Source organism: Nicotiana tabacum, chromosome 20 (genome assembly GCF_000715075.1).
Source record: "Nicotiana tabacum cultivar K326 chromosome 20, ASM71507v2, whole genome shotgun sequence".
NCBI classification, from domain to species: domain Eukaryota; kingdom Viridiplantae; phylum Streptophyta; class Magnoliopsida; order Solanales; family Solanaceae; genus Nicotiana; species Nicotiana tabacum.
Genome location: NC_134099.1, coordinates 87,367,325 through 87,381,157, shown reverse-complemented (window position 1 = coordinate 87,381,157; position 13,833 = coordinate 87,367,325).

The following is a 13,833-nucleotide window of genomic DNA, read 5'->3' as shown; positions in this document are numbered from 1 at the left end:
ATGTAGTTTGCCGAACAAATTGGAAATAAATGATTTGCTTTTTTTATTTCCCCCCTTTGGTAAAAGGAAATAGGGAAGGTCATAAGAGTGGTTCTGATAGAATGTTCTTGTGCCTTGTTCTCTTTTAGTTTTGTTTTCCCAAATTCGCCAGTCTTGAAATTTTATAAAGTTATCTATCAACCATGCTGGCAACCTAATTCGCATTTGGAGCTAATGCCCGTTTTAATTCGGTTTTGGAATTGGCTTAAAAGAATTAACTTTAAATTTCGTCTTGGGAAACAATTGAGCGAGCTCGGATTTATTTTTGAAAACGGTTTCGGAAAAACTTTTGGTATGAATTTGGGTTATAAATTGCAGAAGATATATCGTTGAAGCTCTAAATCATTGTATATATCTTCGTATGTTTGAAAACTACGACGAACATTAATACTACAAATTTTATTTATGCATAGTTTGAAAGCGAAGCAAGAGGGGTTGCGTACAATTTATGACTATTCCTATGACGAAATAAATTCCTCGTGCTTTTTGTTCTTCTGTTGTGAACCAACGTGATTTAGTAAGGGATTATGGGCCAGAAGTGTAGATGAAGCTGATACAATTGGGACTATTGGGGCTGGAGCTAAATGTCCAATAATTAAACAACTGAATAGAATGTTAGGACATTATATTTGAGACGATCCGGGGGAGATATAGAGGAGCTGATTATTGTTGAGTAAAGTGTCTGAGTCCTCTTATCCCCAATTCTAAGTCTAGCTTCTCATCCCCTTCTTTGGTTTTCTTCTATCTTATTTAGCCTATGCATTTTATATTTCCATTGTTGTTCTACGTCTTTGAGTTGTAATTGTTAGTTGCTACCATCAATATAATCTGTATTTTGGAGTTATTACATTGGTGCTTTCATCCAGATGTCTTCAATGAAGGACCAAATATTTAAACTAGGGGTGGCAAAATGGTTAAAAGAAAACAGTTAACCACTCATATTATCCACTAAAAAATGGGTTGGATAATGAACTTTTTAAAAACGGATCAAATATGGATAAGGACCATATTATCCATTTAGAAAATGGGTAACCAATGGATAACTAATGGGTCTAACTTTTACTTTTATAAAGCTTCAAATTGGGGGTTCCTCAAGTTAGGGAGATTAAAACTCTTCCAAAAGTGATCATATGCAAGAAGTCATGGATAATATGATTACTCATATTATCCGTCGGTTAACCTATTTTTTATCCGTATTAAATATGGGTCGGGTCGAATAATTTATACCCAAACCATATTCGACCCGCCCCGCCTGTTTGCCACTCTTATTTCGAACTATTGATGATTTGGTTAGGGTTGTAAAGGATTCATGGTCGAAGGATATCGCTTAAATTCGTTCATTATTACATGAGTTGGTTGAAAACCTTTCAACGAGTAAGCCTACTCTGGTGGAATTCCAACGATTCAGTGGCAAGGATCCAGAGTTGTGGATTTCTCAGGCTGAACACTACTTTGAATTCTATGGTATATCGGAAAACAACAAATTATTACGTGGGCTTATTTACCTAGACAGTGAGGCGTTGGAGTAGTTTCGATGGCTTTTCCAAAACAAGCAATTGACGGATTGGGAACACTTTGCTGCAAAGGTTCGAATTTATTTTTGTAAATAACATTTCGAATCGCTGGAAGGTCACATGGCTACAATCAAGGAATATTCTACCGAAATCAAAGCCCAGGTGTTCGATAATATGTCACATGGATGTTGCTGTTACAAGGTATTTGCTACTGAGTGATCAGATGTTGGAGTCTTTACTGATACAACGGAATCTACTTTAAACAAAAAAAATTAAAGAATGTCCATGTATTTGATGAAGGCTCTCACGGAAATTGCAATATGCACCAATCTCACTCCGAGACCTTGAAAACCGAGGTTACTGCTGAAGCTCTAGTTAATAAGATCGGTATTCCTTTAAATTCTATTCCCATTACTTCCTTAGTGGATCTATTAACTAGTTTCAATTGTAATGTGATTAAACTACTAGAATATGAAAATAAAAGAGAAGGAAAATGCAAGAGACAATGCAGCTCCAGTGTTAGAAATTTCTCCTCTAAGGGATTTAACTGGTTATCAGATTCTTTTTGCTAGGCAAGGATATGTTATGTCGAATGCTATTGGAAGATTTCCTGGGATAGAATTTCGATTTGCTGGTGCTAATCAAAATATATTGTTCCATCACTATGATTTGCTTACATAAATGCAATTGGGTTGATACGGAGTAAATAATCGAGGTTGGTGGTTCTTGTTTAGAATTGTTTATAAACAGTATGCACAAATATTTTGACACCATGCTTGCTATTTTATTGTTTGTGTCTTGGACCTGCCTCCTGGACTCGCTCAAGGATGTGGTAATGACATGAAAAATCTGGTTTCTCAAAATAATTTAATCGAAAAGGATGTAATCTTTCATGTATGGGACCCAGGACTAAGTCTGCAGCCCTTGAAGTTAAACAATTCGAGTTCTGGCAATCTGTCCTTAATTGTAGTCCCAGCTGGTGCAACATATGTCTCTTCTACGGAGGCATCTGAAATGCTTGAATATATTATTATTGCTTGTGCTTATTTTAGCCTATCATGTAGTTGTGTGGACATTTTCGATACGAGACATGATTGTCAGGTTGATTCCAATGCGCTTTAATCTAGTGAATCTGAAGAATTACAACAATATGATGGATTTGTATCATTTATCACCCACGCAGAGTTTGACTCTAAAGGTGTCGAGGTTGTAACATCTTTTTCTTACATATTCGGACAACTATCTATAGCCTTGGTACCTAATGATGTTGACTATGAAAACACAAATGCTGAATTTGGCGGTAGTACTTTCCTTTTGATCTTGATACTAGTTTTCTTGCGGTACCTAATGATGTTGAATATGAAAACAAAAATGCTGAATTTGGTAGACTTTCCTTTTGATCCTGATACTAGTTTTCTTACTACATGCCTTGGGATTACACGAAATGATGATTTCTATGAGGCGTTGGGGTTGACGTTAACCATGTAGGTTGCCTACAGTGAACCCTCGAATCTTCAATTGAAAAATATTGAGGCTAGTAAGATTGCTCTTGCACTTACTTGTGCTGATGGGAATTCCTCAATTCAAAGAGGAGCTATAAGATGCTCGAGTTTTGCTTATGTTAGCACCCCGAATGAGCAAATCTCTAGTAATTCCACTCATATATTTAGAGATGATATTACTCTTGTTATGATTGTGTCAATTGCTCGATTTGTGGAACTGCTATACTTTCACTCATGCATCAGAGAGTTTGTCCATGAGATTGCATTTCCCTGGATACACCAGAGTTGGTCAAAGTGGGAGAAGCCCCTTAATCTTATCTTGCTTTTTGGTCATCTTTATGCGCTTTTGTTTTCCAAATATCGAAAACAAATAACGGAGACACTTGTCGCAGTTATTGAGAAAGTGAGTTTAATGTCCTATGGTCACCAGCTTGATTATTATGATATGGTGACTAAGCATTCGACTCAATTTATTACTACGGATCTAAGTGGAGCTCTATTAAAGTTCATTGTTACATCTATTGTTGGTGTTAGCCGAGCCATTCACCTGGTAGTTATTGAATTTCCTATGAGAATGACAAAGAGAGGAAGGATATAATTCCCTTTCGCTAAAGCTTGTATTGCGGCTGAAGAGATGTTTTTTGGTTTGTTTAAACATAAGGTTGATGGGGTCACAACTTTGCTTGAACAGGTGAGTTGGCGTGTCTGCTAGCATGATGAGCTCATTTTCCTTGGAACTCTAGTTGTTTCTGTGTAACATATTTTCTCTGTTTAAGTTCTCAAAGGAGTTCTGCCAAATGCTCTCTTTCACATATCTGGAAAAATAAAGCTTGGAAAGCCAATATGCAATCTAGAATGTCTGTTACAATTTTGGGAGTAAGATATTATAAGAGTACTTTCCTCGATACTTGAACTCATCTACATATCCAACTCAAAGGGCGTTATCATGGACACTATGAGCATCTCTTCACGTACTAGTGTCATTATGAACTATGGGGCTGGTGTTTTTTTTGGTACGCAAGTGCACCTCGAGCACTTTGATATTAGTGTTGCTCTACTCGAACCTTGAGGATAAGTTTTTTTGTGAGGATAAGAGAATTGTTGTGAATCAATGTGATTTAGTAAGGGATTATGAGCTAGAAGTATGGAACGAGACTGATACAGTTGGGGTTATTGGTCCTGGAGCTAAAGGCCCAATGATTAAATAACCGAATAGAATGCTAGGACATTATATTTGGGACGATCTAGGGGGAGATACAGAGGAGCCGATTATTGTTGAGTAAAGTATCTAAGTTCTCTAATCCCAATTCCGAGTCTAGCCATCCCCTTCTTTGGTTTTCTTCTATCTTACTTAATCTCTGCATTTTATATCGTCACGACCCGGATTTTCCACCCTCGGGGGTCATGATGACGCCTACTAATGAAAGCTAGGCAAGCCAATTGTTCTAATTACTTAACCTTTTTCATATATTTTAATCATTTAACAATGGTGAACAAACATCATAAAAATAACGGAATTAAATAAGCGGAAGAAACAAAATGTAACAGTTTAATATTAGTACCAATACAATTCCATAAACTAGAAAGCTACCCAGATCTGGTGTCACAATTTCACAGACGATCTAAGAGTACTACAAATAAGGGTCTGAAAGGTAAATACAAGTTATTTCAGAAATACATAGAAGAAACAGTATAGAGAGATAGAAGGAGACGCCAGAGCCTGCGGACTCCTGCAGGATTACCTCAGGTCGCCTGAATGGACTGAAGACAACACCCTCACTGCGGTCCAAAAGCTGTAGCACCGGGATCTGCACATAGTGTAGAGTGTAGTATCAGCACAACCGACCTCATGTGCTGGTAAGTGACTAGCCTAACCTCGGCAAAGTAGTGACGAGGCTAGGATAGAACTACCAAATAAACCTGTGCAGTTAAATCATATACAGCAAAAAAATAAAAGCAGAAATGTACAGTTAATGATAGGAGGGGGAACATGCTGCGGGGAACATCAAGTAATAACAGAAGAACAATAGATAAATATAAGGAACACCAAAGTTCAATTATCAACAAGAATCAGAAATAAAGACAAGTGCACGGCATCACCCTTCGTGCTTTTACTTTCGTCTTCACCATAAAATCAATAAAATCGGCATGGCATCACCCTTCGTGTTTTTGCCTCACATAACCATGGCACGGAATAATCCTTCATGCATTATCACTCATATCATGGCACAGAATTGTACATCGTACGACACAGCATCACCCTTCGTGTTTTAACCTCATAAAATCGGCACGACATCACCCTTCATGCATTAACACTCTCTCACAAATATCATGCACGACATCACTCTTCGTGCTTTAACACTCTTCCTTACCCAAATAACAATCACAAAGCAATAAAGGCAAGAGAATCAATAAAATCATAATAAAATCCCGGCAAGGGAACAATAGTATATCAACCATATCCCGGCAAGGGAAACAATGTCAAAACAATAACATCCTGGCAAGGGAGATAACATCAAAAGTAACAATATCCCGGCAATGGAGACAATTTCATAAACCTCTTCTCTTTTCCACATTTACTTCACAACTCAATTCACAACTTGAGCCAATGCTCTAAAATGTTCAATTGCCAATAATACTTCCACAAACCTTGTTCAACAAAAGAAATCATCAAATAAAGCATGAACAATATGAATCAGAGTCACATTAATCATAGTACAAGACTCACGAGCATGCTTGACACCAACGTATAGATACTCATCACCATGCCTATACGTCGTACTCAACAATTAACACATAGCAAATAAGACACGACTCTTAATAGCGCAAGCTAAGGTTAGACCAAACACTTACCTCGATGCCACGAACACAATTCAAGCCTCAACTACCGCTTTACCTCTTATTTCCACCACCAATTTGCTTGTATCTAGCCACAATTTACTTAACGATATCAATAAATGTTAAATGAATCAATTCCAATGCATGAAATTAGGTTTTTCAATGATTTCCCCAAAAGTCAAAAATTGACCCCGAGCCCACATGGTCAAAACCCGATGTTCGAACCAAAATCTGATTACCCATTCACCCAAATATATAATTTGTTTTGAAATCGGACCTCAAATCGAGGTCCAAATCCGCAAAATTTGAAAAACCTAAGTTCTACCCAAAACACCCAATTTCCCCTATGAAAACCCTTGATTTTGAGTTGAAATCATGTGAAAAGATGTTAAAGATTAATGAAAACGAGTTAGAAATGACTTACAATCGATTTGGAAGAGTAGTTGTCTTTGCAAAATTGCCCAAAGGTGTTTAGGTTTGAAAAATGTAGAACAATGTGTTTAAGTCCCAATTAACTGGTCTTTGATGTTGCATTTGCGACCAGGGTTCGCAATTGTGAACCCTTAAGAAGCCTGCTATCTTCACATTTGCGAAGAATAATTCGCATTCGCAACTCTAGCCCCTTTCGCATTTGCGATAAAATGGCCGCATTTGCGATCAAGGCTTGCCCAGGCCATCTTTGCATTTGCGATACAACTTCGCAATTGCGAAGCCTGCAGACCTGCAACACACCAACAATTTTCTAAGTCAAATTTCACTATGTGGCCTATCCAAAACTCACCCGAGCCATCGGGGCTCCAAACCAAACATGCACACAAACCAAAAAATATCATATAGACTTGATCGTGCAATCAAATCATCAAAATAACATCAACAACTATGATTTAAACCCCAAATTCATGAAATCATTCAAGAACATCAAAATTTTCAATTTCTCAACTTTAGGTCCGATTCATGTCATATCAAGTCCATTTCTTACCAAATTTTACAGGCTCAATCCCATATAAGACATGTACCAGGCTTCGGAACCAAAATACGGGCCCGATTCCATCAAATTCAAACATATTTAAATTTCTGAAAACTCTTATTCAGTTAAACAATTTTCTTCAAAAATTCATTTCTCGGGCCTGGGACCTCGAAATTCAATTACAGGCATACGCCCAAGTCCCATATTTTCCTACGGACCCTCCGGGACCGTCGAATCACGGGTCCAGGTCCGTTTATCCAAAATGTTGACCGAAGTCAACTTAAATTCATTTTAAAAGCAAAATTTATCATTTTTCACAAGTTTCACATAATGGCTTTCCGGATACACGCGCGGACTGAGCATGCAAATCGAGGTGAGACAAAAAGAGGTATTTAAGGCCGCGGAACATAGAATTGACTTGTAAAACAAGTGATGACCTTTTGGGTCATCACCTTCTCCACCTCTAAAAAAACCGTTCGTCCTCGAATGGACATAAGAAGGAAGTACCTGAGTCGGAGAAAAAATAGGGATATCAGCTTCGCATATCAGATTCGGACTCCCAGGTTGCTGCTTTAACAGGCTAACCTCTCTACTGAACACGAACAGAAGGGAAACTCTTCAAACTCAACTGACTACCGGCTCCTCCTCATAGGACAAGTCCTTGTCAAACTGGACAGTGCTGAAATCTAACACATGGGATGGATTGTCGTGATACTTCCGAAGCATAGACACATGAAACACTAGATGCATGGCTAATAAGCTCGGCGGCAATGCAAGTCTGTAAGCCACTTCTCCCACTCGATCAAGAATCTCGAAAGGACCAATGAACCTAGGGCTAAGCTTGCCCCTCTTTCCAAATCTCATCACGCCCTTTATAGACAATACCCATAGCAACACCCGCTCGCCGACCATGAATGCCACATCACGAACCTTACGGTCGGCATAACTCTTTTGCCTGGACTGAGCTGTACGAAGCCTATCCTGAATGATCCTGACCTTGTCCAAGGCCTTCTGTACTAGATCCGTACCCAACAACCGAGCCTCTCCCGGCTCAAACCATTCAACTGACACTGCCTACCATATAAAGCCTCATAAGGAGCCATCTGGATGCTCGATTGGTAGCTGTTGTTGTAGGCAAACTCTGCTAAAGGCAACAACTGATCCCACGAGCCTCCAAAGTCAATGACACAAGCTCGGAGCATATCCTTCAAAATCTTAATAGTATGCTCAGACTGCATGTCCATCTGAGGATAAAATGTTGTGCTCAACTCGACCCATATGCCTAACTCACGCTGAACTGCTCTCGAGAAATGTGAGGTAAACTGTGTACCTCAATTTGAAATGATAGACACGGGCACACCATGAAGACGAACAATCTCCCGGATATAGATCTCAGCTAACCTCTCGGAAGAATAGAAGACTGCCACAGGAATGAAATGTGCTGACTTGGTCATCCTATCAACAATAGCCCACACTGCATCAAACATCCTCTGAGTCCGTGGGAGACCAACAACGAAGTCCATAGTGATACACTCCTACTTCCACTCAGGAATCTCAATCTTCTAGAACAAACCACCAGGTCTGTGATGCTCGTACTTTACCTGCTGACAATTCAAACACCAAGCCACATATGCAACAATATCCTTCTTCATTCCCCTCCACCAATAATGCTGCCGCAAATCCTGATACATCTTAGCGGCGCCAGGATGAATAGAGTACCGGGAACTATGGGCCTCTTCTAAAATCAACTCTCGAAGTCCATCTACATTAGGCACACAAACTCGACCTTGCAGCCTCAAAACCCCATCATCTCCTAATGTAACATGCTTGGCACCACCGTGTTGCACCGTGTCCCTAAGGACACACAAATAAGGGTCATCATACTGCCGATCTCGGATATGCTCCAATAAAAAAGAACGAGCGACTGTGCAATCTAACACCCGACTAGGCTCAGAAACATCCAACCTCACGAACTGATTGGCCAAAGCCTGAACATCCAAAGCAAGCAGTCTCTCACTGACTGGAATATAAGCAAGACTGCCCATACTAGCTGACTTCCTACTCAAAGCATCGACCACCACATTGAACTTTCTCGGATGATATAAGATGATGATATCATAGTCCTTTAATAGCTCCAACCACCTTCTATGCCTTAAATTTAGCTCCTTTTGCTTGAATAAATACTGTAGACTCTTGTGATCCGTGAACACCTCACATGACACGCCATATAGATAATGCCTCCAAATCTTCAACACATGAACAATGGCTGCTAACTCCAAATTATGAACTATTCTTCTCATGAATCTTCAACTTCCGTGAAGCATAAGCAATGACCTTGCCATCCTGCATCAACACCGCAACAAGTCCAATACGAGATGCATCACAATAAACTGTATATGGCCCTAAACCTGTGGGCAAAACCAACACCGGCGCCATAGTCAAAGCTGCCTTGAGCTTCTAAAAGCTCGCCTCACACTCGTCCGACCACCTGAACTGGGCACCCTTCTAGGTCAACCTAGTCATCGGGGCTACAATAGATGAAAACCCCTCCACAAACTGACGGTAATAGCCTGTCAAACCTAAGAAACTCTGGATCTCTATAGCTGATGCGGGTTTAGGCCAGTTCTTGATTGCATCTATCTTCTTCGGATCTACCTGAATACCCTCTGCTGATACAACATGACCCAAGAATGAAACCGAACTCAACCAGAACTCACACTTCGAAAACTTAGCATACAATTGACTATCTCTCAAAGTCTGAAGAACCACTCTCAGATGCTGCTCATGTTTCTCCCGGTTGCGGGAATAGATCAAAATATCATCAATGAAGACTATCAAGAACGAATCCAAGGCTTGAACACTCGGTTCATCAAATCCATAAAAGTTATTGGGCATTGGTCAACCCAAATGACATCACCAAGAACTCATAATGCCCGTGCAAAGTGCGGAAAGCTATCTTAGGTACATCAGATGCCCTAATCCTCAACTGATGGTAGCCATATCTCAAGTCAATCTTCGAAAATACCTTGGCACCCTGAAGCTAATCAAACAAATAATCAATCCTCGGTAATGGATACTTATTCTTGATTGTAACCTTGTTCAACTGGTGGTAATCTATACACATCCTTATCGATCCATCCTTCTTCTTAACAAACAACATCGACGCACCCCAAGGTGAGACACTAGGTCTAATGAAGCCTTTATCAAGCAAGTCTTGCAACTGCTCCTTCAAATCTTTCAACTCAAGCGGGGCCATACAATATGATATAATAGAAATAGGCTGAGTACCTGGAGACAAATCAATGCAGAAGTCAATATCCCTATCGGGTGGCATACCCGGCAGGTCTGAAGGGAATACCTCAGGAAACTCACGAACAACGGGCACAGAATCAATAGAAGGAACCTCAGCACTAGAATCACGAAAATAGGCCAAATAGGCCAAACACCCTTTCTCGACCATATGTCGAGCCTTCATATATGAGATAACGCAACGGGTAGAATGACCAGGAGTCCCTCTCCACTCTAAACGAGGTAAACCTAGCAAGGCTAAGGTCACAGTCTTGGCATGACAGTCTAAGATAGCGTGGTAAGGTGATAACCAGTCCATCCCCAGTATGACATCAAAATTAACCATGTCCAACAGTAACAAATCTACACGAGTCTCAAGACCCCCAATCACAACTATACATGAATGATGGACATGATCTACCACAATAGAATCACCCAACAGTGTAGACACATAAACATGAGCACTCAAGGGATCACTAGGAATGACCAGATACGATGCAAAATAAGATGGCACATAGGAGTATGTAGACCCTGGATCAAATAAACCTGAAGCATCTCTACTACAAATCAGAACAGTACCTGTGATAACTGCATCAGAAGCCTCAACCTCAGGCTTGGCTCGAAGAGCATAACATCGGGGATGGGCCCCACCACTTTGAACTACATCTATGGGACGACCTCCTGCTAGCTGGCCTCCACCTCTAACACCTCTATCTCCACCTCTAGTTGACTGGGCAGGCGGTGGAATACTCGGTGCCTGAACCATGGCACGAGAACACTGATGCTGAGAGCTGCTCAGTGCTCGAGGGCAAAATCTAGCAATATGCCCCGTATCGCCACATTTATAACAAGCCCTCGGCGGCTGACACTACTGACCATGACGACCTGAATAACCACCCTGAAAATTTTGGATCGGAGGTGCACTGATAGGAGCTGGCAGTGCACTGTAGGGAAACTGATCAGAATACTGCATACGAGAACCACGACCACCTGGAGCACCGTGAGAAGACCTGAAGTGCTGAATGAAACGGCCTGGGAGGATGGCCTCTACCAAAAGAATCTCTGCCTCTAGATGAGGCACCACTGAACTTGCCCGAATGACGAGGTCTCTTGTCAGACCCCTGACCACTCCCCTATGGTAGACCCATCTTAACTCTCCTGGCCATATTGGCCGTATCCTGAAAAGAAATCTTGCTCCCCGTCTCCTTAGCCATCTGCAATCGAATAGGCTGAACGAGCCCCTCAATGAACCTCCTTCTCCTCTCTCTCCCTCTATCTCTCTTAGTGGGGAGTATAAAAAGAGCATGACGGGGAAAGTCAATAAATCTAGTCTCGTACTGAGTAACAATCACAGAACCTTGTTGAAGACCCTCAAACTGCCTACGATAGTTCTCTCTCTGAGTGATAGGAAGAAACTTCTCCAGAAATAGCTGAGAAAACTGATCCCAAGTCAAAATTGGTGACCCAACTGGTTTAGCCAAACAATAATCTCTCCACCAAGTCTTGGCGGATCCAGACAAGCAAAAAGCAGCAAAGTCGACCCCATTGGTCTCCACTATCCCCATGTTCCTGAGAACCTCATGACAACTGTCTAAATAATCCTGGGGATCCTCAGAAGAAGCACCGCTGAAAGTGGTAGTGAAGAGCTTGGTAAACCTGTCCAATCTACACAAGACATCAGCAGACATAGCTGCTCCATCACCGCTCTGAGCTACCACACCCGACTGAACTGCTTCAACTGGCTGAGCTGCTAGAGTCTGAAACTGGGGAGCCAACTGCTCCGGAGTGCGAGTAGCAGGAGTCTGTGCTCCTCCCCCGGCATGAGAGACGGTTGGTGCTACCGAAAGTAAGCCTGCCCCGATGATACTCTCCATAAGACCCATTAGACGGACCAGAGCATCCTGGAGTACTGGGTAGCAATGAACCTCTCTAGGCCTGAGCTGGGCCCACCGGAACTACCTGGGTCGGAACCTCATCATCAAACTCAACCTGAGGCTCCGCCGTTGGTGCTGCTGCTCTAGGCTGAGCTCTACCATTGCCTCGGCCTTGGCCTCTACCCCTCGGGGGAGATGCTATTGGGGGCTCGGGCTGCTGATCAGTGGATGAGAAAGCGCGTATTCTCGCCATCTACGAAAGAATAGAATAGAAATTCAATTAGCATTGAGAAACAATACTGCACGACAGGAAAGAATAGATGTGAAGTTTTTTCTGACTCTGTAGCCTCTAAGATAAATACAGATGTCTCCATACCGATCCCTCAGACTATACTAAGCTTGTCTGTGAATTGTGAGACCTAAGTAACCAAGAGCTCTGATACCAACTTGTCACGACCCAGATTTTCCACCCTCGGGGGTCGTGATGGCGCCTACTAATGAAAGCTAGACAAGCCAATTGTTCTACTTAACCTTTTTCATATATTTTGATCCTTTAACGATGGTGAACAAACATCATAAAACAACAGATTAAATAAGCGGATGAAACGAAATGTAACAGTTTAATATTAATACCAATATAATTCCATAAACTAGAAAGCTACCCAGATCTGGTGTCACAATTTCACAGACGGTCTAAGAGTACTACAAATAAGGGTCCGAAAGGTAAACACAAGCTATTTCAGAAATACATAGAAGAAACAGTATAGAAAGATAGAAGGAGATGACAGGGCTTGCGGACGCCTGCAGGACTACCTCGGGTCGCCTGAATGGACTGAAGACAACACCCACACTGCGATCCAAAAGTTGCAGCACCGGGATCTGCACACAGTGCAGAGTGTAGTATCAGCACAATCGACCCCTTGTGTTGGTAAGTACCTAGCCTAACCTCGGCGAAGTAGTGACGAGGTAGGACAAGACTACCAAATAAACCTATGCAGTTAAATCATATATAGTAGAAAAATAAAGGGAGAAATGTACAGTTAAGGATAGGAGGGCGAACATGCTGCGGGGAACATCAAGTAATAACAGAAGAACAACAGATAAATATAAGGAACACCAAAGTTTAATTATCAACAAGAATCAGAAATAAAGACAAGTGCACGACATCACCTTTCGTGTTTTTACTCTCGTCTTCACCATAAGATCAATAAAATTAGCACGACATCACCCTTGGTCTTTTACCTCACATAATCATGGCACGGAATGATCCTTTGTGCATTATCACTCATATCATGGCACAGAATTGTATATCGTGTGGCACGGCATCACCCTTCGTGCTTTAACCTCACAAAATCGGCACGACATCACCCTTCGTGCATTAACACTCTCCCACAAATATCATGCACGACATCACCCTTCGTGTTTTAACACTCTTCCTTACCCAAACAACAATCACAAAGCAATAAAGGCAAGAGAATCAATAAAATCACAATAAAATCCCGGCAAGGGAACAATAGTATATCAACCATATCCCGGCAAGGGAAACAATATCAAAACAATAACATCCCGGCAAGGGAGATAACATCAAAAGTAATAACATCTCGGCAAGGGAGACAATATCATAAACCTCTTCTCTTTTCCACATTTAATTCACAACTCAATTCACAACTTGAGGCAATGCTCTAAAATGTTCAATTACCAATAATACTTCCACAAATCATTTTACAACTTGAGCCAACACTTATCAATGTTCAATTACCAATAATACTTCCACAAGCCTTGTTCAACAAAAGAAATCATCGTATAAAACA